Here is a 27864-nt window from a genome sequence, read left to right as displayed (position 1 = left end):
TGGTATGTCGGGTACTGCATTTCAGTCTGTTGTCTTACCTATCCTGCTGGCTAGTGGCATACCAGTGTACTACAGTGCTTAGCTTTTAATTACCTACATATTAGTTTCTGACTTCCTAGCCTTCACAACTGACATCCCACTGCCTGGCACACTGTAGTCTACCTATGTAGGCCTGGGGGGGTTATCCATAGGCCTCATTCAGAGGCCATAGTACAGCATTTGTTTGTGTTTGTCTACACCTGTCCTGCTGGCTGTGACTGTTGTTGGGTATGTGACCCCCCCCCCGACTGACATGTGTGAGTCACTTACCTTGTGGGTGTCCCAGTACTGAGGGCGGTGCTGCAGGGCTGCTTATGTTGGATGCACATAGTACTCCCTACACATGATTAGGCATAGGTAGTGTAATGATTGGCATCCCTTTTACTATATGTGAGAGTCAGAAAGAGGTGTTATTCCCCGAGTTCCTCCTGTGTCAGTGTATGTCCTATGCGTTGCCTCTTTGCCAAGGCCAGGGCATACTGGGCACGCCTCCTTCTGCCTACTGGGGCAGGCTCAGTTTGTTCCTCCTCCGAGTCACTCTGTGCCTGTGCAGGCCTTGGCAATGGTGGGGGGTTGTGTGGCCCTGCCACATGCTGTTCCTGCTGCAGCTGTTTCCGCAGGATCATATTGTGTAGCATGGAACATACAAGGACAATTTGGATACATGTAGTTGGTGAGTACTGCAAGGCTCCACTGGATGTGTCCAGGCACCGGAACTGTGACTTGAGTATCCCAAACACATGTTCTATTATGATTCTTGTTTGTGCATGTGCCTCATTATTGAGTTCTTGTTCGGATGTGTGTGTGCATTTCTGATGGGTGTCATCAGCCATGGCTCCAGTGCGTATCCAGCATCCCCCACTAGGTGACCGTGTGGGATGTCCCCACTGGCAAATCTCTGCTACAGCTGCGTCAGATGCCAGATGTTGGAATCATGATAGCTTCCAAGGCAGCCAGCACACATGTTCATTATTATGCCCTGGGCATCGCACATGACCTGGCAGTTGATGGAGGGGAAGCCCTTGCGGTTGAAGTAGACCCTGCCCCGCTCACTGGCTGGTGCTTTAATGCATATGTATGTGCAGTCTATTGCATCCACTACCTCAGGGTATTCTGCTATTTGGTGGAAGAGACGCATATTGCTGGCCAATGCCTCATGGGTGTTGGGGAAATATATGTGCTCACCGACATATGCTGTCATGGCATCTAGGAACTTGTTTAGTACCCTGGATGCTGATGCCTGTGAAATCCCCAACATATCCCCAGTTGGCCTTTGGAAGGTACCTGTATCTAGTATTCTTAGGCCTACACATACCTTGGTATCCACTGGGATGGGTTCCCCTCTGTTAGCTCTGTGTGTGAGGCATGGCTGGCACAGCTCAACAATTTGCTGTAGGAGGTCTCTGTCCACCCTATAGCACTCCATTATCTCCAGCTCATGTAGCCCTTGGTAGGTTACCCTGGGTCTGTACACTTTTCTCCGTCTCCTCACTGTGGGTTGCTCAGCAGCATTCATATCCTCACCACCCTCAGCCTCTTCCACAAGTTGTATGATAGCTATTGCAGCCCCTAACATTTTGCTGTTGTGAGTGTTAAAAGTTCCCCGCTTGTTTACACTGGTGGTGTAGAGTGTGGGAAAAACCAGAGGGGAGGGTGTTTGCTTAGTTTATAGCAGTGTTCTGGGCTGGGCTGGTCTGTTGCATGTGTAATTGGCTGGTTCTGATATATTTCACCTGGCAGCTAAGTTAGTTCTCCTTGATTACCTTCCTACTGCTGTTTTCCCTTCCCATTGCCCTTCTGTTTAAGCCCGGGGGCACGCCGCGCAAACAGAGTGCTCAAATGTGCACACTGTTGCTATTTCCTGGTTTAACTTCTTTTTTCTTCCTGTAAAACCCAGTGCGCACCCACTTACACTTTGTAAAGAGTTCTAAGCAGGTTTAGACACACCCCCTAGCTTAGTTATGCCAAGCTAGGAGGAAACTCAAGCCACAGGGCTTCAATCCGCTTATAGTATGCCTGACACACCCACCCATGATGTCACCTACCTCCTAGTCTTGCACTCAGCTATTCATACTCTTACACTGTTGGGACCTGACTCACATGCTAGGGAAAACTGGGATTCACTATCCTTCCCCTCATTTGCATAGGATTGCCTGCTAATGCATAGTTACATGTGTCACACTGAGCCTCCCCCCTTAGCAACCACTACTCACTGGCCAGGTTGACTTCTGCATGCCATTGACTTGCATGACAGAATACTGATTTTAGTTATAATGCTTATTATAGGTTTATTTTCTTATTCTCCCTCTGATCCAGTTTGCTCGCCACTGCCCTATGCTTAAGCAGCCAAGATTGGCAAAAAAAAATAAAGTTGATTTTTTTATTTTTTATTTTGTTTGCAATGCCAATGGCCTTATACTTGGCCATTGGCATGCTTCCTCAATGATATGCAGCCTTTATTTGGAGGTTTTGCATAAATGTACTCGTTTACTAACCGAGTACATTTCTGCAGATAGCACTAGTCTTGCACGGACTATTACAAGCTTCCTGGATTGCAAAATTACCTAATTTGCATGAATTTCTCCTGCAAATGGGGTGATTTGCATACCAGGATTTAGTCCATGCATGATTAGGGCAGGAGCTCTCATGCACACCCCTGCAGGCTGTTCCTGGATCGCACGGCAGACATATTGCCTGTGTGAGCCCCTGCACTAATCATGCACGCCATGCAAGGTTAATAGGTTCATAGGTTCATAGGTAGGTACTAGGCTATTAACCCTAGGGCCTATATAAGCCTAGCCAAAAAAGTACCCTGGCTTTTGCCACCCAAGAAAATTATTTTCCTGTGCCCCTGTTGAGCAGAGCCACAGAAGTGATCCCTGGGGTGAATTTCCTATTTCCCATCCAATCATCAAGATTTTTCTTGAAGAGTGCTAATGAGGAGCTCTGTTTGACATAGATAGGTAGTCTGTTCTAGAGTATGGGAAGTCTCTGGAACAGGAATCTATCTCTCCAGCATGTTCTGTTTATTGTGGTGACAAGGTTTAGGTCCCTAGAGCATGTAGCTCAGAAGGATTGGGATTTCTCTAAGTGGAGCATGTCCAACAGCTCTGGGTTTGACATAGCTTTGTATGTTAGGCAGAGATTGCCTCTGAGTAGGCGATATATGACGGAGTAAAGCTGGAGGTTTTAGACGGTCTGCATAGGGCATCTGTTTGAGGCCAGTAATCCTCTTTGTGATGTATTTCTGTGGCCTTTCCAGTTGTTGTAGATGTCTTGTGAAGTACATACCAAAAGGGGTGTTGTACTCTATAATGGGTCTAATGTGTGATGAGTAGAGGGGAACAATGACCTCTTTTCTTCTGGATGAGAAACTTTTTGTGATGAGGTGAGCCACGTAGAAGGATTTCCTGACCACTGTGGCGATGTGATTATCAAAGGAGAGACTACTGTCCACCTGTGTCCCAAGGTCTCTTATCACACTTTTGGCATTAAGTAGACTACCACTTATGTGGTAGTTCATGGGTACAGAGTTTTTACCAAAGGGGATGACAATACACTTTTTGGCATTGAGGTTCAGGCCATGACTTTGACACCAGGCATCTATCTCAGTGAGGCCCTTTTGTAGTATGTCCACATCATTAGGAGTTTTGATTATGGCTCCTAGTTTGCAGTCATCTGCAAACTTTGTTAGCCAAATACCTTCTGTGTTAGCCTGTACTTCAGAGAAGTAGATACCAAACAGGAGAGGGCCCAGGACTGAACCCTTTGGTATTCCACTTGTCACTGGTCTGAAGTCAGATTTGGAGTCTGCTACTTTCACAGTGTGGGTTCTGTCCATGAGCCATTTGGCAACCCATCTTGTGACACAGGGATTTATACCTAGTTTAGTGAGCTTATCTATAATTTCAGAGTGGGGGATGGTGTTGACCGCCTTAGCGAGATCTAGATAAGCTGTGTGAACCACCTTACCCTCATCTATGGCTTTGGTGACTGCTTCAAAGAAGTCATTCAGGTTTAGGAGACATGATCTGCCTTTTACAAACCCAAACTGGGTAGGGTCCAGAGTATGGAGATTACCAATGTCTTTGTTTATGAGTTCCATGATGATACGTCCCATGGCCTTGCAGACCAGGCTTATCAGGCTAATGGGGTGGTAGTTCCCGGGGTCCATTGTGGCTCCCCTTTGTGGAGTGGGATAACCGTCACGGTGCACCATTCAGTGGGCACAAAGCCTGAGGTGAGGCTATGATTGAACATGGTACTTAGGTAGGGTGCCACTTCATTCTGCAGTTCATGTAGAATGCAGTCTGTGATATTGTCAGGTCCCATGGATGCTGTGTTCTTGGCTTTGGAGAGTGTGTTTTTTACCTGTGCAGCCATGATTAACAGGAACTTTGCATTCTTCCAGTATAGAGATGGGCCCTCTAGGGGGTGAGAGGGGGGTAAAGTTAGCACTGAACCTATCTGCTAGGATGTTGGCAATATCAGTTGGTTCTGTATATTTAGTGTCATTGTGCTGTAACTCAGAGCAGATCTGAGTGTTGCCACTGAGATTCTTGACATAGCTATAGAAGGCTTTGTGGTTGTCTTTAGAGTCAGTGGCAATTTTGTTTTTGTAACTAGCTTTGGAGGATTTTATGAGGGATCTCAGCTTCTTACTGAGGTTGATCAGGGAGTTCCTCCAGTCATGGGATTTTACTATTTTTTGTAACAGTTTCTTTCTTCTGTTGTAGAGTTTGTTTATGGCAGAGGACCACCATATTGGCTTCCTTTTTTTGAGGATAGCATCTTGGTTCTATTAGGGATAGCATGATCCATGCACTTGTGTAAGTGCTTATAAAGTGCATTTGTGTAGGATTCAGCAGTCGTACCTCTATTATCCGTCAACATGGGTGTCATGAAGTTTGCCACTTCTATCTTAAGAAGTGTGAAGTTGGCTTTGGAGAAGTTTTTTACGGTTGTTTCCCTAATTGGGCATTGTGAATCCAGAGGAACGTCTTCTTACTTTTTGTATTGTGAACTTTTCCATATCTGGATGTCTTTGCCTATATTTCTTTTTAAATATCATTGAAGCTGCTTTAGTTTGGCTTTCTCCTTTCCATAAATACTGCACCAAAAAATATTTCTTTTTCTTTTCTATGTCTATATTTCTTTTTTATACCTTTCAAAAATCTCTGGGTTTTATTGTTTGTATTTTCACACTTCCCCTGTCACTTCTTTTTCCATGCAGCCCAAATTTTCTTTGTCTATGTAATGTTTTTTATTGGATCTATTGTATTAATGAATGAAAATTTGCATTTGAAGCTTTTGACAGTTTTTGTTGTGCAAGTAGTTTCACTCTTAATCTTTCTGAATATCATCTATGTGGAAATCATGGGCTTCTTGCATAATAGTAACAACACATAATTACTTCCTTATCCTCAGGACTCCACTCTATCATCTTTTTTTCTGTGTTTTAAGATTCTACTTTGTCATTTTTCCAGTCCTGGCACCAGTGCATACACCAGGATTGGGCACTTTTTTATCCTGGGACCTACGCACCTAGCTGTCTATTTTATTTGCTAACCTACCCCTTTCTATGATATTATGCTATACAAGATACAGTTTATATATCAATGTCGTCTTGATGAGTTTTGTGAAAACAGGGTTCACCACTTGAAGGTACTCACCAAGACTTGAGAATTAATTCAGTTCCAATGCTAATCTCCTTTTTTTGCTGATTTTATCTTCTGTCCATTCAGACCCCTAAACAATTAACGCGTCTCTACCTCCAGTATAAGGCTGTTATTCAGATGGCAACCATGCATATAAATTTAATGGCAAGCTTCCCGTAATGCTTCCACAAGGTATATCTTCTAAGTTTTAACTTAGTGTATATAACTTTTGGTTTGCAAATGATGTTGTGTAAACTGCATTCGTACATGTCATTTAAAATGTAATAGTTTATTTTGAAATAAGAGTATGTTGGCTGAGACAATGAAAATGATATTCATCTGTATTGTACTTGTGCAGTGTTTTAGATATGAATGTCTTGCATATAAATTATGTGTGTTTGTTGTATTTGTATTTGCTGTTAACAGCATACCACACAGCTTTTACAGGTTCTGGTGTCTTAAAAGTATAGACTGAGAGATTTGTGTGCCTACCTTGTCTATTCATTCATTGAATGGGTGTCTGTTATTTCTCATTGTCAGTAATGTTGTCAGGGTTGTACTGCTGTGCATTGCTAGAGTTCTACTCTTGTTGCACCAAAGTTTAGGTGCACAAGTGTGGTTGTTAGAACACTACATTACAAATATAGTTGCACCTTACTTTCTTACATGCCAGACTTCATTGTGTTGTGCTAGTAGGGGTTGTACAATGTATGTCCACTATGAGTGTATCCTTTTTCAATATTGCATCTACAGATGTCAGTGTAATGTTCTTTGGTTCAATACCACTTATATGATTTAATAACATTTATATGTGTCTGGTATATACATACAACATAGCAAGGCCATACTGCCTTTTGAAGTGGCAATGTGTAAAGATGTGACCCATTCATTCAATTCCCATTCAAATGTGAGTATGTTGTGATATCATAGGTTACCCATGATGTACTGTTAAACTTATTTGTTTAAATATTTTCATAAGATCACATATCTGAAGCTTGTAATCTGCAGATATATTAGATGCTTCATATATCATTGTTTTATCATTCTGTGTTACTGCTGTAGTGATACCTCAACATATATGTGTGTGTTAATCATTATTGTCAGATTCTCTATGTGCACAGTTTCTAATTACCTGTGCAGTTATTCGCAAGCTGCACAGAGCATATTTATAGTGTTATTTATTACTGTAGGTATGCAGTACCTTGTAGAGGTGTGTTGTGCAGACATGCAGCATGCTGATATTATAAAACAAGTGCATGTAATAATAAACAATGCCCCAGTCTTCCATGTGTTTGGTTTCAGTTGATATTACTATGTAATATGGTTTAGAATTTTGATGGGCAAACTCGGTCAGTCATGTAAGTCTACCTAGATTATTGCTATATATATTTTATGTTGGTGTCATTGCTGTATACACCCTCATGTCAACATGTGACAAGTAAAACTGTATAGTTTTCTTCTGCATTTTTTTAATCTTCCTTATGACCAGCAGTGTTACCTTTACACTTGGACTGCATCCTTACAGGACATTAATATTATGTAGACATTCATTACACACAGCCTGTGTTGGAAATGGTGATGTTGTTAATTGTACATCATATATTTTTTCTATGTATTTGTGTGCACATGTCAACTAATTATACTCATTACATGGTGGTGTTGTCATTGTTCAGTGATGATTGAACACCTTCCAGCATGTAACTACATATTGTAGATAATACAGTAGATATACCATGGACTATAATAATCCTTGCCAGGTGAATTACATACCGATAAATTATAATACCAATGTGTTTGTGTGTGTGTGTGTGTGTGTGTGTGTGTGTGTGTGTGTGTGTGTGTGTGTGTGTGTGTGTGTGTGTGTGTGTGTGTGTAAGTGCATGCCATCCTCTAAAGGCCATTTTATATGCTTCTCTGACATGTACTCTGATGTCTCATTGCTCTGTTCTGTTACTCGCAGGCTTTCTTAAAAAAACATTCATAGTAACATATACTACACTGTCACACAATGTACATGATGTGTGTTTCTTCAAAAGGATTTTGTGATGTTGTTTGATATATTGATTCAATGAGGTGATTGCATTGCATATGACATGATTACAAGTGCATTTTCTACGGCAATCTGACTTACGTCACAGACAAACCTGTAATATTTTAGGGTTGGTGGATCCATTGCACATTTTAACAAAAGTCTACAAATTAAGTCTCACCTTAGTAACACATGCATAAATCTTAGATATGCAGTGTATGTTTATGTTGTTATACATATTGTTTTTTTTTTTTTTTTACTGTTATTGCTTTGCTAGAAATATATAAAGATGTTCAGTTCTTGCCATGCCACAAAGTGCAGGACCCATGCTAGTTCCCAAATCCACTAAAGAAAATGACAATACACTTGATCACTTATGACAGTGTCTGTCTCCAAAGACCAGGGACGGACACCAGGAGAATGATGACAATGACTAGAGATGAGAACAAGCATGCAACATTGTTCCTGAAGACCACCACTGACAAAGTCCTGCTCCATACCAGCCAAAAGGCTTAAGGGGCCAGATTCATGATGTTATCACTGATATCTTCCAGACTCAGATGAGGGACATGATAGGCACATTTCTTCCTGGAGATCACATAGGAACCCATTCAAGATGTTCAATCCCATCAGTGAGGGCCCTCTGAAATGTAAGTATTGTCTATGTGATCCATTCATTTAATGCTGCTACTTTGATGTGTTCCTAGTTGGCTATCTTTCATTATTAAGCACACATTTGTTCATACATCCTATACTGCAGTCATGCTTTTAAGATGTACGTCGTGATGCACACTTCACAAGACAGGTTGTACTGGGCTATATATTATTGCTGCATTATGACACTCATTAAAATATGTCACATCCATTATCACCATTGTGTCATGTGATCATCAGATGCTGTCATTCCTGCAGACAGTGTTATGGGCATGCAGGAAAAGTGTTCCTGCACTCTGTATGAGGTGTGCCTCTGCAAGTAGTGGACCATAACATTGCTATTTCTGATCCAGTCATCCCTTTTATGTAACAGATATGTATGCTGCAGTTAGCATTCTTTCACTGTGGCACACTTGTACTGTCGGCAGTGATTATGTGAATACATGGAAAGATGATGATATAAGCAAATGTGCTAAATCACAAGGTTTAAGATTAATAACATACATACCACTCTACTGCCACTCTTCTGTGACTAAATCACATGGGTGATATATGTGCATATATGTGATATATATTGCACACATTGGTGTGTCAGTTTTTGTTTTTGGTATGCCTGTTTACATATATGATGTATCGTTCTATTTGTTCCATTATTGACACAGGTGTGTTAGGAGGTCCCCATGTCAGTCTGCCATTGTGTGTTTACATTTAATTCTAATTTGCATGTCATGTATTACACTGTTTTCTTCTAATATCATAATGTATGCCTCTGGCTTTAACATCTGCACAGCCTGTTGTCTTGCTGGTGTTAATGGCAAGGATTGTCATTTCATAATATTTTTTTGGAGATGCATGATGTTATCATATAAATGGTGCAAGTAATGAGTATGTGTATTATACAGCCTTGTTATTATGGCAAAACTGAAGTATTGTGCCTGTATTGTGCCTATAGCCTCTCTTTAAAACTATGTACCCCCTTGATGTGTACTCCACTTGTTAAAATACATGTCTAATTTTCATTATGTATACTGTGGCTGCGTTACTTTGTATGACTGTGCATTTGTATGCCCCTTACATCAGAAACACACAAATCACCCATTGCACTGTAAAAACATGAATGAGTAATTCTCCCAGAGGTGGTGTGTCAGTGTAGTGCATGCACAACTGTCCTTTGATTAGTCATGTACATTTACATGTTCTCTTGCTGTCACTTTCAGTGAGTGTGCCACCTGTTGTCTTATATTTTTATGGCAGCATACATGACTGTGATAATAAATCCTACTTTCATTATGTACCTTGTTAATTGCTCTTTACCTGTTGCACATCAATGTGTTGTTTGTGTCATCTGTACACAGACATGTTAATATCCATCACCAATGAATACTGCATGTGTCTCATATTAGCCCTGTGCTGCATGTACCTTGCAGGGACTTACAGTCTATCTTGTGTTGGGGGACACATGATGCATGTGCAGTGTTTTTACTTGGATATGCTTGTCTTGTGTTTCTCTGTGCCTGATTTTTCATATATGCATTTGCTTTTGTATATTTATGGGTATTTTTTTGTTTTGCTTACAGAAAGATTTTTGGTTGGCACATATGTAGCAGTGTGTCAACATCTGCAAAGTTGACCTTTTGTGGTCAACCTTGTAAATATCGATATTTGGGTCATTCATTCTTTTTCAGTAAACCTACATCTATCTACCTATCTTCCTATCTCTATCTATCTATCTATCTATCTATCTATCTATCTATCTATCTATCTATCTATCTATCTGTCTATCTATCTATCTATCTATCTATCTATCTATCTATCTATCTATCTATCTATCTATCTATCTGTCTATCTATCTATCTATCTGTCTATCTATCTATCTATCTATCTATCTATCTATCTATCTATCTATCTATACATGTCTGTGTGTGTGTGTGTGTGTGTGTGTGTGTGTGTGTGTGTGTGTGTGTGTGTGTGTGTGTGTGTGTGTGTGTGTGCACGTGTGTGTGTGCACGCGTGTCTGTAGGTTTACTATCAAAATTCTGAAACACTTGTTCGAGTAATGATTTACTCAAAAAAAATTGAAAATAGAGACATCATGTATGCAAAACAATGAAAGAAGTTAAAGTCAGTACATCAATATTCAACATTATCGACATTACCCAGCCTACCTTGACATCTGGTGAATTCCAACTAACGTTTTGTGGTGGGGCAAGCCAACCTGTACTCCCACCCCCTTGCTAATTTTATATATATATATATATATATATATATATATATATATATATATATATATATATATATATGCATATCTATCTATCTATATATATATATATATATATATATATATATATATACATATACAAACTCTAGGATTGCACTGCAGTGAGGAAAAGGGTAAATTTCCTGATCTCCACTGTAGTGCGCTCTCCAATCAGAATGGCGACCTCACAACAGCAAATGCACATTAGCATTCACTGTTGTGGAGTCAAACATATTCAGTTTGACATTACGTGAACTTGGAAACAGCCTTTTAACCATCTAAGTTTCTGTAACTGCCGTCAGAAATTTTGATAGTAAACATATATATAGGTAATTACTAGGCTAATGACCATAGGGAGCATTTCTAATTATAGCCATCCTTCCCAATGGTGAGAATTAAACCCTGATTGTGTAAGTAAGGTAAACACTTTAACCATTAAGCCAGCAAACAACCCCAAATCTCCACTCAAATTCCCTGACTGGGAATTGAACTCCGCCGAGGCAGTGAAACTGCCAAATCCTAACTACTAGACCAGGGTCCCCCTATATAGTTAACAGGCATAAATGTGTGTGTGTGTGTGTGTGTGTGTGTGTGTGTGTGTGTGTGTGTGTGTGTGTGTGTGTGTGTGTATCTATATATATATATATATATATATATATATATATATATATATATATATATTGAGAGAGAGAGAACGAGAGAGAGGGAGAGAGACAGAAAGCTATAGACACACACACACACACACACACACACACACACACACACACACACACTCATATATATATATGTATAGCTAGCTGTAGACTAGCTATAGATGGTGTACATAAATGTATATCTATACCTGTCTATCTATATGTACACTTGTACGAGTAATGATTTACTCAAAAAAAATTGAAAATAGAGACATCATGTATGCAAAACAATGAAAGAAGTCAATGCATCAATATTCAACATTATCAACATTATCCAGCCTACCTTGATATCTGGTGAATTCCAACTGACGTTTTGCGGTGGGGCAAGCCAAACTGTACTCCCACCCCCCTGCTAATTTTATATACATATATATATATATATATATATATATATATATATATATATATATATACATATCTACAAAACTATTAGGTGTCATCATAGACAATAATCTCAAATTTGACCTACATGTTAACCAAACTATCAAAACCATCAATAAAAAACTAGGGTCACTTTACAGAATAAAAGCCTTCCTAACCCCTCCAGCTAAAATTGCCATAGCTCGCTCTCACCTTCTTTCAACCCTTCTGTATGCATCCCCTCTACTCTCGAATGTGAACAAGACTGTCCTTAACAAACTCTCAATTTGCTACAACCACATTGCCAGGTTTGCCACTGGGCTGCCTTTTAGGACACATCATTGCATCAATCTAAATCAGCTTGGTTGGCTTGAACTACCTAGCCTAATCCAGTATAATCAACTGATTATGGCCTATAAAATCCTCTATAATCCGGACAATACTCCTGCACTTAAAAATATTATCACCCCCTATAACAATCCTAGACCATAACAAACTACTAATTCAGACTTACAAAATTAATAACACAGCCGGTGATTCTCTCTTTGCAAACTCTGTAAGTAGATCCTGGAACTCACTTCCAGCTGATATTACCTTACTTTCCACCTTAGGTCAATTTAAAACTAGACTCAAACAACATTTGTCACTACTGGCTATGTCAATGTATCAAGCCTGGCTAACTCGAATGTGTAAAAATCTGTTAACCAGTTTACTGTGTAATTTAATTTAATCCTGACTTGTGCTCAGGACTAACTTTAACCTGTGGAACTTGTTTAACTTGCTTACTTATGTAATCTCTGTAAATAATCTGTTTGTAATATGTAATGCTGGTATTATGTAATGCTGTATCTGCTTACCCTTGGAGCTTTTCTCCCCGGGCCTCCACTGAAAATGGACATTCATCCAGTCGGACTATCCCAGTCAACAAATGTAAAATAAATAAAAATAAATAAATATATATATATATATATATATATATATATATATATATATATATATATACAAACTCTGGGATTGCACTGCAGTGAGGAAAAGGGTAAATTTTCTGATCTCCACTGTAGTGCGCTCTTCAATCAGAATGGCGACCTCACAACAGCAAATGCACATTAGCATTCACTGTTGTGGAGTCAAACATATTCTGTTTGACATTACGTGAACTTGGAAACAGCCTTTTAACCATCCAAGTTTCTGTAACTGCCGTCAGAAATTTTGATACTAAACATATATATAGGTAATTACTAGGCTAATGACCATAGGGAGCATTTCTAATTATAGCCATCCTTCCCAATGGTGAGAATTAAACCCTGATTGTGTAAGTAAGGTAAACACTTTAACCATTAAGCCAGCAAACAACCCCAAATCTCCACTCAAATTCCCTGACTAGAAATTGAACTCCGCCGAGGCAGTGAAACTGCCAAATCCTAACTACTAGACCAGGGTCCCCCTATATAGTTAACAGGCATAAATGTGTGTGTGTGTGTGTGTGTGTGTGTGTGTGTGTGTGTGTGTGTGTGTGTGTGTGTGTGTGTGTGTGTGTGTGTGTGTGTGTGTGTGTGTGTGTGTGTGTGTGTGTGTGTGTGTGTGTGTGTGTGTGTGCATCTATATATATATATATATATATTGAGAGAGAGAGAACGAGAGAGAGGGAGAGAGACAGAAAGCTATAGACACACACACACACACACACACACACACACACACACACTCACATATATATATATATATGGCTGTAGACTAGCTATAGATGGTGTACATAAACTAGATGTGACATTAATGGACACCATAGGATTGTCTTTAATAGTTTAATTGCTTAATCAGTTAGTTTACTAATTAACTGCTTTTAAATATGAGCTGCTGCTTGTGTCTCTGTTTGATTTTGTTTGTCTGTTATTTCTGAGGAAGGAAGGGCATGGGACCTTCCGAAAGTGCTTAAAATAATTAAATCAGACTTTTTATTTCATTCGGAAGTTCGTATTTGATTTGAATTACCTTGTTTCCTGCTCCGTTTTCATTTTTGTCGTTCTCCAGTTTGTCTCAGTCTTTTTGGTTTTACATAAATGTATATCTATACTTGTCTATCTATATATACATACATATATATATATATATATAAACTTGGACTAAAGGTTGATGACAGCTAATGTTGACTGGCAAGATGTGGATAAAATCTGACCTCAACATGCCAGTGCACATGCTCCAAGAAATTGTGGTTGGTGGGTGCAAAATGTAAAACTTAAAAAAAAAAATGTTTTTTGCTGGGGGCAAGTCCTCCTCCCACCTCTTGCTAATAATATGTACTAATGCTATTCACACAAATATGGGGTAAGGGCATATTCACCAAGACTGGGAATTTTGTGCTCTCAGTTATCTGTCAATCAACTGCTTAGTCAATCATATATGGTCAACTAAACAGCTGCTGAGAAAACACACTCACCTTTCTTCAGGGAATCCATATATATGTGTGTGTATAAATATATGTATGCATGTATATATATATATATATATATATATATATATATATATATATATATATATAAACAAATATCCAAGGAAGGTCTTTCTCATTCTGCCGCTACATACTAACTTACTGCATGTACTAGTGTTCTCAATACGCAAACCTCATCTGCCACGAGTTCTACTATATTCCTGAAAGCTCTATACTACTCACTGTACTCCCCACCTCTTTTTTACACCATCATACTCAAATACAATATTGTAAATTTGCACATACCTATGGGCAAATTAGACATGCTCTCATTAATTCAAGTAGAACTTACAGGACATACAACTAACCTGTCCTGCTACTACAATTTGCAGCTAAAATAGTTTTTCTCTATGTACTTTTAAAATGTTATGTTTTGTACTTGGTCTCTGTATCTGTGAAATGACTTTATATATGTTTACTTGCCTTTGTATATTTACATACTCTGGAGCTTTTCTCTCCGGGCCTCCGCTGAAAATGGACATTGATCCAGTCGGATTCTCCCAGTCAACAAATGTAAAATAAAATAATAAAATAAAATAAAAAATAAAATAAAAAAGTACCATGAGTGCCACAGCTAAAACCGACTAAGTTTTATTAATGAAAAAATGATAAGCGCTTTCGGGTTAACATAACCCTTCTTCAGAGCTGATATTTTTGTTTACATACTTTTGAGTACCTGACCTTGGCGACCTTCATCTTAGTTCTGCTGTGGTTTTGTTTATACATACATACATACATATATATATATATATATATATATATATATATATATATATATATATATATATATGTATATATATACACACACACACACACACACACACACACACACACACACACACACACACACACACACACACACACATGGATCCCTTTCAGAAGATCAAACGCTCAAAAGACTGAAAATCAAAATATCTAAAACTCAAAATATCAAAAATGGAAGAAGTTGCCCTCTTTCCACTGTTCTGCAATCTTGGAGTTGCTATATATAATTAGCAGAGGGTCTGGAGGCACAGCCCCACCCCACATGAGGGCTGCATGGGAGCTTGTCCCCTGCATTAATTTTTTTTTTTTGATATTTCAAGTTTTATATATTTTAATTTTCAGTCATTAGAACTTTTGATCTTCTGACATAGCCCCATACACACACACCCACACACACACACACACACACACACACACACACACACACACACACACACACACACACACACAGGGAAAGCTATAGATAGGGAGACAGAGTGCGATACACATGTATGAACATGTGTGTTTATTCAATTGTTATTCAAGTTTATACTTAGCTATAAAATGGGCAAGGAACATTGACTAATCAGATTGCTAGTTGCTCATCCATCAGGCATACTCTACTCATAGAACTAAAGTAATGCATGCTACCTAGGCCTCACATTTAGTCACACCCTTCAAAATTCAAAAATCTGCAACCACCTCAAAAACTCATTTAGCTGATGAAAACTAGCAAATAGAGAAGTACTAATAAATTAGGAAAAAAACATGCACCAAAAAACAGAAATGCATTCCCAAGTTCAAATAAGTTACCACATGTGTAGAAAGATAATAACAAAAAGAAAACAAAAATGAATTTAGGATTTTGGCACAAATTAAACCCATCTTAGAATAATAAAAGCAACAAAAGTTCACAATTAAGTACATTGATAAGAAACGAAGAAAAACATCCTCTTATTTATGAATGGGGCAGCTTGCCTTAAGCATTCCTCAAAAGCTGAATGTTTATGGAAATTTTTGCCCATATATTTTCCTTCCTATAATATATTAGACTTATCCAGCAATGATTTCTTAAATGAGTTGGAAAACTCAAGGAAAACTACATGAAAGCTTGTTTCGATTCAAAAAACAGGTGCAATTATACATTTGTATGAATGAGATAAGGATGAACCTGCATTTATTCTTTTAAATCCCCTCCAGCCATGGAATTATCAGAGTGTCAGTCATACAAAAATGAAATATTTAACTTTAATTGATGCTGCCAAGTAAATGCTTGGTGGGGGTATTTCATTCTGGGTGGAAAAGAACACTAAAGATAAAATGTACACTTGTTTTAAATGAACTTCCACAAGTTATGAAAAATATAGCTTGGGAATCAAATCCAACTTCTTTTTTTAAGGAAGCAAGATAAAAAGCAAAGCTAAAAACTTGAAATAGAAAATAAAATGTGTAATAATTGAAAATAATTGATAGATGGAATAACATCTTTCACAGAATACATTATCAAATGCCAGTCAAGCTAATTTATTTTTATTTTCAAGCCTATTATATTCTACTTAACTGTTGACATGAACGATGAAAGGGTTGTCTCAAAGGCAATCTTAAAAAATCAAAACACCATCAGCATAAGAATCTATATTAATGTTAGAATACAGGACTAAAAAGTCTAGTTTGGTGTATTTTGTTCAAATGTAGTAATACTGGGTTGATGATTATGACAGGAAATATAGAAGACAGTGATCATATCTAACCAAATTATAGCTGCAAAGCAGGAGCATAGAAACACATTCAATTAATAATAAAAAAACAGAAATCTTACGTGTTTTGTTATTTGGATATAAGGATATGCCAATTTTTAAAGTGGCAGTCTTTCAATAATCTATTAACTAAATCAAATTCTTAGTGCCATCACACATAGCCTGGTTAATACATTCCTTTCACAGTATTAAGTGCAAATATATAATGACTTACATGCATGTGGCATAAACAGGGCATGTTGGAGGGACAGGTATGTGTTTCAAAGATTCTCTCTTCTCTGTGACAGGCTACCCATCCATGTGAAGCAAAGCTTATCCCTAACATTTTTCAAATGTAACTTGGACCAATGCATGAGAATATCACACATTTAGCCCTGATTTGGTACCATTGTCCCTAATGGATTTATGTGTACAAGTCTGTATTGTAACTCTTAAAATTCCTTAAGGTATTAGCACAAGTCAGCAATATTTTAGTAAATGTGGGAATAGGCTTGGATGGGCTTAAATAGCTTAGGAACTACCTATAAACCTATGAACTTAAATGCAATGAACATCTTATTTCCTGGACACATTTTGCCCTTATAAGCATTGTCAGTGGTGCAACATCTAGCACATTCACTTTTGGTGCCAGTAACCCAGAATGCCATATATTTTACTACCACCCCAAGTGACTGGATTGTTGACACTGCAATGCAACATTAGAGGGTGCTGCACTCTTCAGTGTGTCATCCTTTGAATGAGACCCCATCTAACTGAGTTGGTGGTAACTCAGGTAGATGTAAAAGATCCTTTGTCACCTATTGAAAAGAGTAGGGATCCTTTATTCACATGGCATATTCCTTACATATTTACAAATTTACAAAATCATTAAATTATTTACATAATTTCCTCCTTACGCATTTTATTTTTTCATCTTTATACATTTTCTTTGAACTGGATCCCCAGTCTTTTTTCACAACCACCATCTAATTTTTCTTAATATTACTGATAATATCCATTTCCCATTAAACAAAATCTCATTTAATCTCTCATTGCAAATCACTTCTATGTAAAACAGCTTTTTTGTCCATTCTTATTTTATATTCTTTGTATTCTTAAAATACCCATATTCAATCATATCCATATTTATGTTACTACTATTTTTAATTCTCCAAATATTTTTGACATAATTTTTCCATAATTTTTTCCACTCTTTTACATTTCAGAAAAACACAATCCCTGGGATTCATGAAGCTTGCGCCAGGCGCAGGTGTAGCGTAGGCAGTATAATGCCAAATATGGCTGCCGAGCGATTCAGGTACGATCCAATTCCATGTGCACTACCAGCGTATGCCAGATCTGCGCAGCTCTCTGTTCAAGTATGCTAATCACCCCATGCGCAGTACTGCAGCATGCAAATGAAGGTACATAGTGACTCATGAAGTGGTGTAGGCGTAGCCTAAGCCTACAGAAACGTAAACCAAAAAAAAAAAGGTTTACATTTTTCCAAACAGAACATCGGAGCCATGAAAGCAGAGCAGACTCATGTATTACAAAGTTAACATATGCCAATGGCTAAATATACAGCCAGTGGCATAAGAAAAGATGTACAACACATAAAAAATAACATTTAATGTCATGGCCTCAGTAACACAAAGTACAACCGCAGGGCATGTGTGCGCAAATGGGAACACAAGGAAAATATATACAAATGTCATAAAATCGCAATGTAACACAAATCATGATTTCACCATAATAGTCAATGGTATGCATGCTACAGCACAATCAAGCTGCAAGGGTTGCTAAGGGTCTGTGACAGTGTTCGGCATGGTAACTATGAATTAGTACTCAATGCCATGCAAATGAGGCAAGTAACAGTGAATCGCAAATGTCCCGCCATCCTAAGGATGTACCATATGGTGCAGCGCTACAACACCGATGAGTGATCTGGAGGAATACATGACATCAGCAGTGGGGTGTGCCACTGTAGCTGTAAGCACATTGGAGCAATGCAAATCCGGGCTGCCCGTTGCTAAGCAAAGCTGCAAGATAGGGGTGTGGATGTAGGTATAGCTTTGCTTAGCTGAGAGCACACATGGTGCCTGAAAGTGCATGTGTACGTGGATGAAAACGTGCCTGAAACCCGGTAAGCGGACGCACGCGCCACACACCACAGCTCAAAAAGTAAGTTTAGGGGAAGACAATAAGGAAATGCTGCAGTAGGGTAATTGGAGTACAACTGAGCAATTAACACCTATTAACTCACAGTGGGCCATTAACAGCAGCTAACAAGGCTGCTAGCAGCAACCTGCAGAACAGGATAGGGGAGGTGTCAGATTGCAAAGAAAAGAGAACTGTAACCTCAGAGCAAAGCACACCTGCAGTAGATCGGCTATAGAACACATTTCACAAGACAATCTTGGTTTGTGAAAGTACAAAACAAGAAAGCAGGCTGCTGGATGCATGCCAGACAATGGGAGGGGAATCATTAAGAAAAGTTAAGGCAAGGGCAAGAGGTAATCCATGGCAGCTAAATGTAATTCAACACCAAAGGCACCACAATAGCAGTACCTGTGGTAAAACACGTAAGATACCCTGCAGCTCCGATTGTACATACACACCCTATGACATCATCAGTGTTCAAAGCACAATAGTATAAAGTGTGAAGGCACCTCACACACACTTGTGTATTCCCAGACACTGCACCATCGGTGTAAACAGACGGGGAACTTTTACAATGTACTTGTTAGGAGCTGCCATAGCTGTGATTCATCACCATGTGTTGGAGACCGAAGGTGTTGTGAAGGATGATGCTGACAACCACCTCAGGCCCCAGAGGAGGAGAAGAGTGTTCAAACCAAAGGTAAACTACCAGGGGCTACATGATCTGGAGATAGTAGAGCGTTACAGGGTGGACAGGGACATCATACAGCAAATAGTTGAGCTGTGCCGGCCACGCCTGAGATCCAGAAACAACAGAGGGGAACCCATCCCAGTGGACACAAAGGTATGCGTAAGCTTGAGAATACTAGCCACAGGTACCTTTCAAAGGCCAACTGGAAATATTATGGGGATCTCACAGGCATAAGCATCCAGGGTACTCCACCAGTTCCTGGATGCCATGTTACCACATGCCAATGAGCATATATACTTCCCCCGAACTCAGGAGGAGTTGGCCAGCAATATGCGTCTCTTCCACCATGTGGCACACTACCCAGAGGTACTGGGTGCAATAGACTGCATGCACATACATATCAAGTCACCACCCGGTGAGCATGGTAGGCGCTACATAAATCGCAAGGGATACCACTCCATCAACTGCCAGGTCATGTGCAATGCCCAGGGCATTATCACGGATGTGTGTGCTGGCAGCCCTGGAAGCTACCATGACTCCCACATCTGGCATGCCTCACAGCTGTATCAGGTATTTGTCAGGGGGGACATCCCATATGGCCACCTTGTGGGGGATGCTGGCTATGCACTGGAGCCGTGGATGATGACTCCCATCAGAAATGCACACACACCCATGCAAGAACACCATAATGAGGCACATGCACAAACCAGAATCATCATAGATCGTGTGTATGGGATGCTGAAATCACGTTTCCGTTGCTTGGACATATCTGGTGGAGCCTTGCAGTACTCTCCAGGCATGTGTGCCCACATCTTTATATCTTTATAGTATGTGCCATGCTGCATAATATGATCCTGTGGAAACAGCTGCAGCAGGGACATAATGGTGAAGGCCCTCACAGCCCACCGCAATTGCCAAGGCCATCACAGGCACAGAGGGATTCGGACCACGAACACCCTGTGCCAGCCCCAGTAGGCAGATGGAGGCGTGCCCAATATGCCCATGCCTTGGCAAAGAGGGAACATATAGCACATACACTGACAGTGTAGGCCCCTATGGACTGACACACTTCTCCACCTGCACACACAGTAAAATGGATGCCACACAAACACAACCACCTGTAAATTGTAATGTATAGGTGGCCTACTGTGTGAATCCTACATAGGCAGCCCTCAGCTATTGCACACACAATAGCTATTGGAACAAGGAAAGTCAAAACCTGAACAGTAAATGAAGCTAACAGCATATGTTGATACTGTATGTATAGGTTCCTAGGTACATCGGTAGGTACATGCCCGATTGTCAGAGGCCATTCATCAGCCTAAGAAAAATGTGTCTGCTGTCACCACCCCATCGATTAACCAACTGTCCCTCTGTGGAGCAGAGCCAATTGTGGGATCCATGTGTGTAACCACTGTTCCCCACCTACTCTGCATGGATTCCCTGGTGTGTTAATGAGGGGCTCCATATAATGTAATCAGGGATGTAGTGCCAAAGCATGGGGTGTTCTCATGACAGGTATCTGTCACCCTAGCAGTCTCCAGTTATGGTTGTGTCAAGGTGTAGCACATTACAGTGTGTGGCTCACTGTGACATAGATTCCCAATGCTGGAGCACATCCATTAAACATCACTTGGACATACCATTAATAGGTATCATCCATATGTAAACTAACTGAGTTACACATTTGATTGCAGTATGGAGGAACAGCCATAGTGCAGTCCACATACAAAACACCATAACACTTGTACAAATCCCAGATGACCAAGTGGTAAAGCCACTGACTGTGTCGTGCATGTTCCCGGTTCCACGTCCTGCAAGGTCCGTTACGTAATCCTGATGGCACGAATAATGGATGTTGGATGCAGGTCATTAGAGCATGTTTAAACAAATGTTAGCTGGTTTATGCGGCGGCAAGTGAACGTAAACGTTGTTTAAACATGACTACATGGATATGCGCAAAACAGGTATAAGCTTTGCTGAATTTCACGCAGATTACGGTCAAAGATGTCCAGAACAGGTTAAACCAGCATTATTCACCCTTGTACTAATAGTTCCTGCTCTGAGAGGTAAAACGACCACTGCCAGGAGTAGAACACGCAACCATGTACACAATCACCTACCACTAAGCTACCCGAGATGTACCAACGGCAGGTGTGTATTGTGACAGGTTAAAACACAAAAGGGCAGAGTTCAGGAAACAGTATACACCGCCATGTACCCAACGAAAGGTGTGTTCACTCTCTCTCTCTCTCTATATATATATATATATATATATATATATATATATATATATATATATATATATATATATATATATATATATATATATATAGATAGATATAGATAGATAGATAGATATGTATATAAAATAGAGATAGAAAGGGAGATAGAGAGATGTATGTTGATATATACGGATATACATATATCTGCAAAAATATAGATAGGTTAACGACATGTACACAGCCATGGAGGTACAAATAAATAGGATACTGCCAACTACCGAATGCTTTACATACCAACATGCGTAATTACGAGGCTTAAAGACCAAAAGACCACAGTACCGGAACAATAGAACCGCGAGTAATATTATCACGATGTTAAGGGACATTTAGTTGTTGCTGCTGGTGCTGCGGTCCAGGTAGGTACTGTGTTTAAGTGTGTTTCTGATTGCTGTAGTGTGTGTAAGTGTGTGTTGAGAGTGCAGTGTGTGTTTCCGTGGGACTGTAATGTGTGTGTGTGTGTGTGTGTGTGTGTGTGTGTGTGTGTGTGTGTGTGTGTGTGTGTGTGTTTGCATCATGTGTCTGTTCGTGCTAACTCGGAGGTAGAGTATTACAGTAGGTGTGGTCATAGCCGGCCTTAGGCATATGGTTACCACCTGTCCCACTTTGTGAGGGACAGTCCCTCTTTGGGCAGTTGTGTCCTGACAAAACATATTAAAAAGGGCAAATGTCCTGTGATTGTAGGACATAATTATGTCCCATATATTATGTAATAATTGCATTAAATAGTTATTCCTGTATCTAAAATACGTAAATGTTACAAGAAACATAATAAGCAACTAAAGTGCTACAAGAATAAGGTTTTATTTAGGACAAAAGTAAGTTCTATCCTTTGTACTGACCGTGGGTATGTGTCAGCCTCTAAACCCCGATGTGTGTCCTGCAAATGTCCCACCATGTCCATTTGAAAAGGTGGCAACCTAAGCCAAAGAGTTTCAGTCACCAACACAACTGCAATGAGTGCAAATATCTGTGACAGAAATACACGAGACAGCTTTCATGTAGCAACATTTCATTACATGTCGATGTATTTCCGGAGGGATTGAAGGATCAACATCACCTGCATGCTATATAGGAACCAATTAACAATGACTTAAAGAATAAGCCTGCAATAACCATAGTATTAGTTTACTAAACGATAGGTCTTCAATTAGGGAAGGAGCCCTCACACACATATGGAATATGTATAAATGCAGTCCCCACAAACCTTTATCTGCTATGTACACCCACCTACATCTCCCCCACACCTGAAACAATTGCAAATACAGACTGTAATAACATCACAAACATCCACTCACTCAATGACATCTGCAGAAGTGTTAACATACCTTGTGAGAAACACACTTGTAATGGTGCCATGTGAAATCATTGCTGTTGTACAATGGAACAGACGCCGACGTAACAGGTTTTGTTTGCAATAGACTCGTATCAGATGGTTGAGATAACAGCTACACTCATATGTAGAACTACATACTCTAGCCGACACACACAATCCACGGGGGACATGAATTCAAAATATCTGTGTCTCTCCATATAGCAGTTGCAATTCATCACAATAAAACACATCCAGACCGTCTTCCTTGAAGGTAGGGCAAAAGGACAACGCCCAAGTGGAGTATTCAATTATACCCCACTGTTGCCATGTAATTGGCTAATGGAGTAGCTGCTCAGCTGATGTGCATGTAATAATTTACTCCAGAACACCAACTGGTGGCAGGATACCACATGTTACAGGTATCTACGTATAAAATGATGGCTTGCCATACATTCAAACCGTATGCTCATACCATAGAACTGTTCAAACAAGAAAGGAGTAACACAGATATTTTCGTAAACTCGGACCACTAAGAAGGTATGTAGAACACTCAGTATGTTAGTATATGTAATGCCTGTTCTGTATTAATGAAAGTGTAAGCAATGCATACAGTGGGAAAAGGTATTATGTAGTGATGCTTTGTTGAGCATAGTAACGCTTGTAGAAATTGTGGGCCACAAGGTAAACACCTCATACACCACAAGGGAAGCTACATAAGGGCTTTAAACATAACAATTCCACTCCAGCCGCTGTCAGTGGTAGGGTTTATCCAACAAGTATGTGCCATAACAGGGGATAGTATATGTTGATATACTGTAACAGTAGGCATATGTATGGGCGTATAACGAGAATAACATGCCTAAGGTGGTCTTGCTGTGCAATTATGCTTTGCATTATGGGATATTGTTTCAAAAATGTGAAATGTACAGTATTGTAGGTAGATATGTCAAATATTTCACATAGCATTACTGTTATATTATGCAAACATAAGGTATGTCTATTGGCATGTACAATACACTATAACAGGATACATATGGCTTGTAGTCACCAGACAGTGTAACAGCATGATAGCTAATTGAAATGGAAGAGCTACTCAATTATCCATGCACAAAGGACATGTAATAGCTTTATAGGTTCATAGTTAGGTACTATGCTGTCTGGCCAAGTCCATTTGTTAGCCTAACTACAGTGTTTTCACTGGCGGCACCTCCCTAGGTTAGTGTCCTGTGCATGTGAACAGCAGAGCCATTTGTTTCCTGCACCTGTGTACAGTACAGCCACTGCAGTGATCCCTGGCGTACATGTCTGTCTCCCATCCACCCATCGAGGTATCTCATGAAGAGTGCTAGTGAGAGTCCCTGCCTGATGTACATAGGAATCATGTTCCAAAGCATGGTGAGTGTCTGGTTCAGGAATGTATCCCTCTAGCACGTCCTACTCATCGTTGCGTTTGGGTACATATCCCAGAGCATGTTGCTCTCAGTGGCTTTTGCTTATGTTGCTTATGTGGAGCATATCCATCAATATTGTTGTGGACATGGGCCTTGTATGTTCAGCAGAGATCACCTCTGAGTATGCAGTATGCAAATGAGTAAAGTTGGGGTTTCCGTAGTTGTGCTGCATACGTCATCCTTCGGAGGTCAGTAATCCTGTTGGTGTGTTAATATTGTGGTATTTAAAGCCGTTGCTGTTCCGTAACGTACACCCCAAATGGGATGTTGTACCCTTGAATGTGTTTCATAAGTCAGGAGTATAGAGGTACAATGGCTGCCTTTGTTCCGGCTACAAACCCATTACAGATTAGGGTGGCCACGTAGAAAGATATCCATGCCACCTTGGCAATATGGTTGTCAAAGGAGTGGGTGCTATCTATGTGTGTACTAAGATCCCTTATAATGTCTTATGTATGTAGGGGACTACCACCTATGTGATAGTCAGTGGATGATTGGTGTAATCCAAAGGGGATGTCTATGCACCTTGTGGCATGCAGCTTGAGGCCATGTTATCGACACCAGGTATCCGTCACAGTGACAACCTTATGGAGGGTGTCTGTATCAGCTGGTGAATCAATCATGGCTCCTAGTTTGCAGTCGTCTGGAAACCTATTCAGGGAAAGTCCTTCTGTGCTAGCCTGTACCTCAGGGTAGCATATACCGAACATGAGGGGCCCTATGACCGATGACTGAGGTACGCCAATTGTAACTGATGTACAGTAGGAACTACAGTATGCTACCCTCACTGTGTGGGTCCTGTCCGTGAGCCACTTTGCATAACATCTCAAGATGTAGGGGTCGATGTGCGGGTGGATGTGTATGTTGTCAATACCAGAATGGGGAACGGTGTTAAAAGCCAATGAGAGGACAAGGTAGGTTGTGTGGACCTCCTTATCATCATCTACTACCTTGGTAACTGTCTGAAAGGACTCCACCAGGTGTAGGAGCCATGGTCTGGCCCTTACAAATCCAACCTGGGTTGTATCAAAGGTTTGGAGGCCACCAATGTCTCTGTGAATGACTGCCATGGTGATGTGCTCCATAGCCTTGCAGAACAGTCTAGTCAGGCGTATAGGGCAATAGTTCCTCTGGTCCAAGGTACAAGGCTATTAGTGAATTTGGTGCCCAAGTGGGGAGCCATGTTGTTCTGATGTTTGTGTAAATTGCAGCCTGGGATGTTGGACGGTCACATGGAGTCTGTGTTCCAGGCTTTAGGGAGTGCAGGTTTGAACTGTGTAGTTGTGACTGCATGGACTCTGCATTGTTCCTGTATAGATTTTTGCCCATTAGGGTGTGAGAGGGGTGTAAAGTTAGCATTGAACCTATCTGCCAGAATGTTGCCAATATCAGTTGGTTCTGTAATGTTCCTGCCTAACTGTTGTATGTCAGAGCAGATGTGGGTATTGCCATCGAGAGTAGTGACATACCTCCATAACACTTTGTGGTAGTCCTTGGAATGTGTCGCAGTAATGTTTACGTAGCTAGCTTTGGAGGATGTGATAAGGGATCTCAGATTCCTACTGAGGCTGACCAGGGAGCTACCCCACCCATGGGATTGTACTCTACTTTGCAACAGTCTCCTCCTTCTGTTGTACATTATGTCCATGGCAGTGGACCCCCAGAGTGGCATCTGTTATCTGGCGGGTACCATCATGGCTCTGTTTGGGATAGTATGATCCATGCAGTTGTGTAAGTGCTAATGAAGTGCGGTTGTGTATGTTTCAGCGTTTGTAACTATATTGTCCATCTGCACGGGTGTCATGACGTTTACTACTGATGTCATAAGAAGCCCGAAGTTGGCTTTGTAGAAATATTGTACTGTGTTTTCCATGAAGGGTGTGGTGCCGGGATGTGGATAACAAGAGTGATTAGCATACATTCGGAACTGACCAATGCGGGGATAACCCCAGGTATGGAACACCAGTCACATATGTTGGTAATGTCCAGGTCTAGGATATTGTTGGCCTTGGTGGTCGTGTGTATTGGTTGATCCAGCCAATTGGAGATTATGAATCCCAGAAAGTGTTGGCCTAATGTGTCAGTACATGAGTAGGTTTCCCAGTTAAGTGTGGGGTAGTGTCAGTCTCACATCAGTAGTTCCTGTTTGAACCCTACTTTCCCGTACACCAAGAAATGAGGGCCGTTAACCGTGGGTATGGTGTGGAATCCGTAGCAAGCTACAATTTGTATAGCAGTTCTGGCCACAGTTAGTTGCACTTGGATTACCTCTGATGCATTGTGCTAAGCAACCAGCCTGGAGGTGTGTACATCCTTGTGAAATATGGACACACCTCCGCCGTGGATGTTCCGGTCCTGGTTACATGACTGAAAGGTGTGGTCTGCGTAATAGCCTGTCAGTGCAGGGGTGCTCTCTGGAGCCTAGAAGCAGGTCCCAGTCACTGCAGAGATATCGAAGTAGTCCATTATAAGGAGTGCCTTGGCAGAGTGCTTTTGAGATGAAGATTTCAAGCATTGAGTAACATTATCCTCAGGTTTTGCTTGCCTGTTCCTGTTCTGGTGGTGAATGTGTTATTTGAAATGTGTCTAAAACAGACAGTATAGGAGCAGCAAGAGCCTTAGATGTTATCCGTAATCCCAGAGCTGACAGGTGCAGGTCATCTGTGCCAAAGCATTGTGTTCTGTCGACCATGTCATTCAAAGCAGACAGATACTGGATACCCTTGGAATGACACCAGAAGCATAGGCAACCGTTGAAGTGAATACTTCAGTCGTTGTACTGTGGTGTCAGTCTGGATGAATGCAGAATGCTTCTCAGGGCTTGGTCGATACCTGCCTGGGCTACAAGGTCGGAGAGCTATTGCATGTCCCTGTACATGTAGTCCAGGAAGTTACATCTCAGGGCATTCACACTAACATGGAGAATGACAGTCATATTGTACCTGTTGAGGAGTGACCTGAGTGCATAGGTAATGTTGCGGATCCTGTTACCCGACAGCCAGATGAAAGTGACTATCGCCTTCTGTAGCCTGCTGAGTGGGACATCAGTGTGACCACCTACAGAGTCACCTATGACTAGTGTGTTGGGTATGTTATAACACCCTATTGGCTGTAGTTGATGGGCACACATGAGTCTGTGGGCTATAAGTAATTGGTGTTGTGTTTGGTGATGGGGGCTGCCTCTGTTGCCTACACAGAGTAGTATGGAGAGGCTCCGCAAATGTTGTAGTCTTACTATGTGTGGCCTGTGGTGGTGGAGATCTAGTGAGACTATGTGATGAGTGGGGTGTGGTGCAAACATTTAACATC

Source organism: Protopterus annectens, chromosome 4.part1 (genome assembly GCF_019279795.1).
Source record: "Protopterus annectens isolate FY-2018-M chromosome 4.part1, PAN1.0, whole genome shotgun sequence".
In the NCBI taxonomy this organism is placed as follows: domain Eukaryota; kingdom Metazoa; phylum Chordata; order Ceratodontiformes; family Protopteridae; genus Protopterus; species Protopterus annectens.
Note: the sequence above shows the minus strand (reverse complement) of the source record.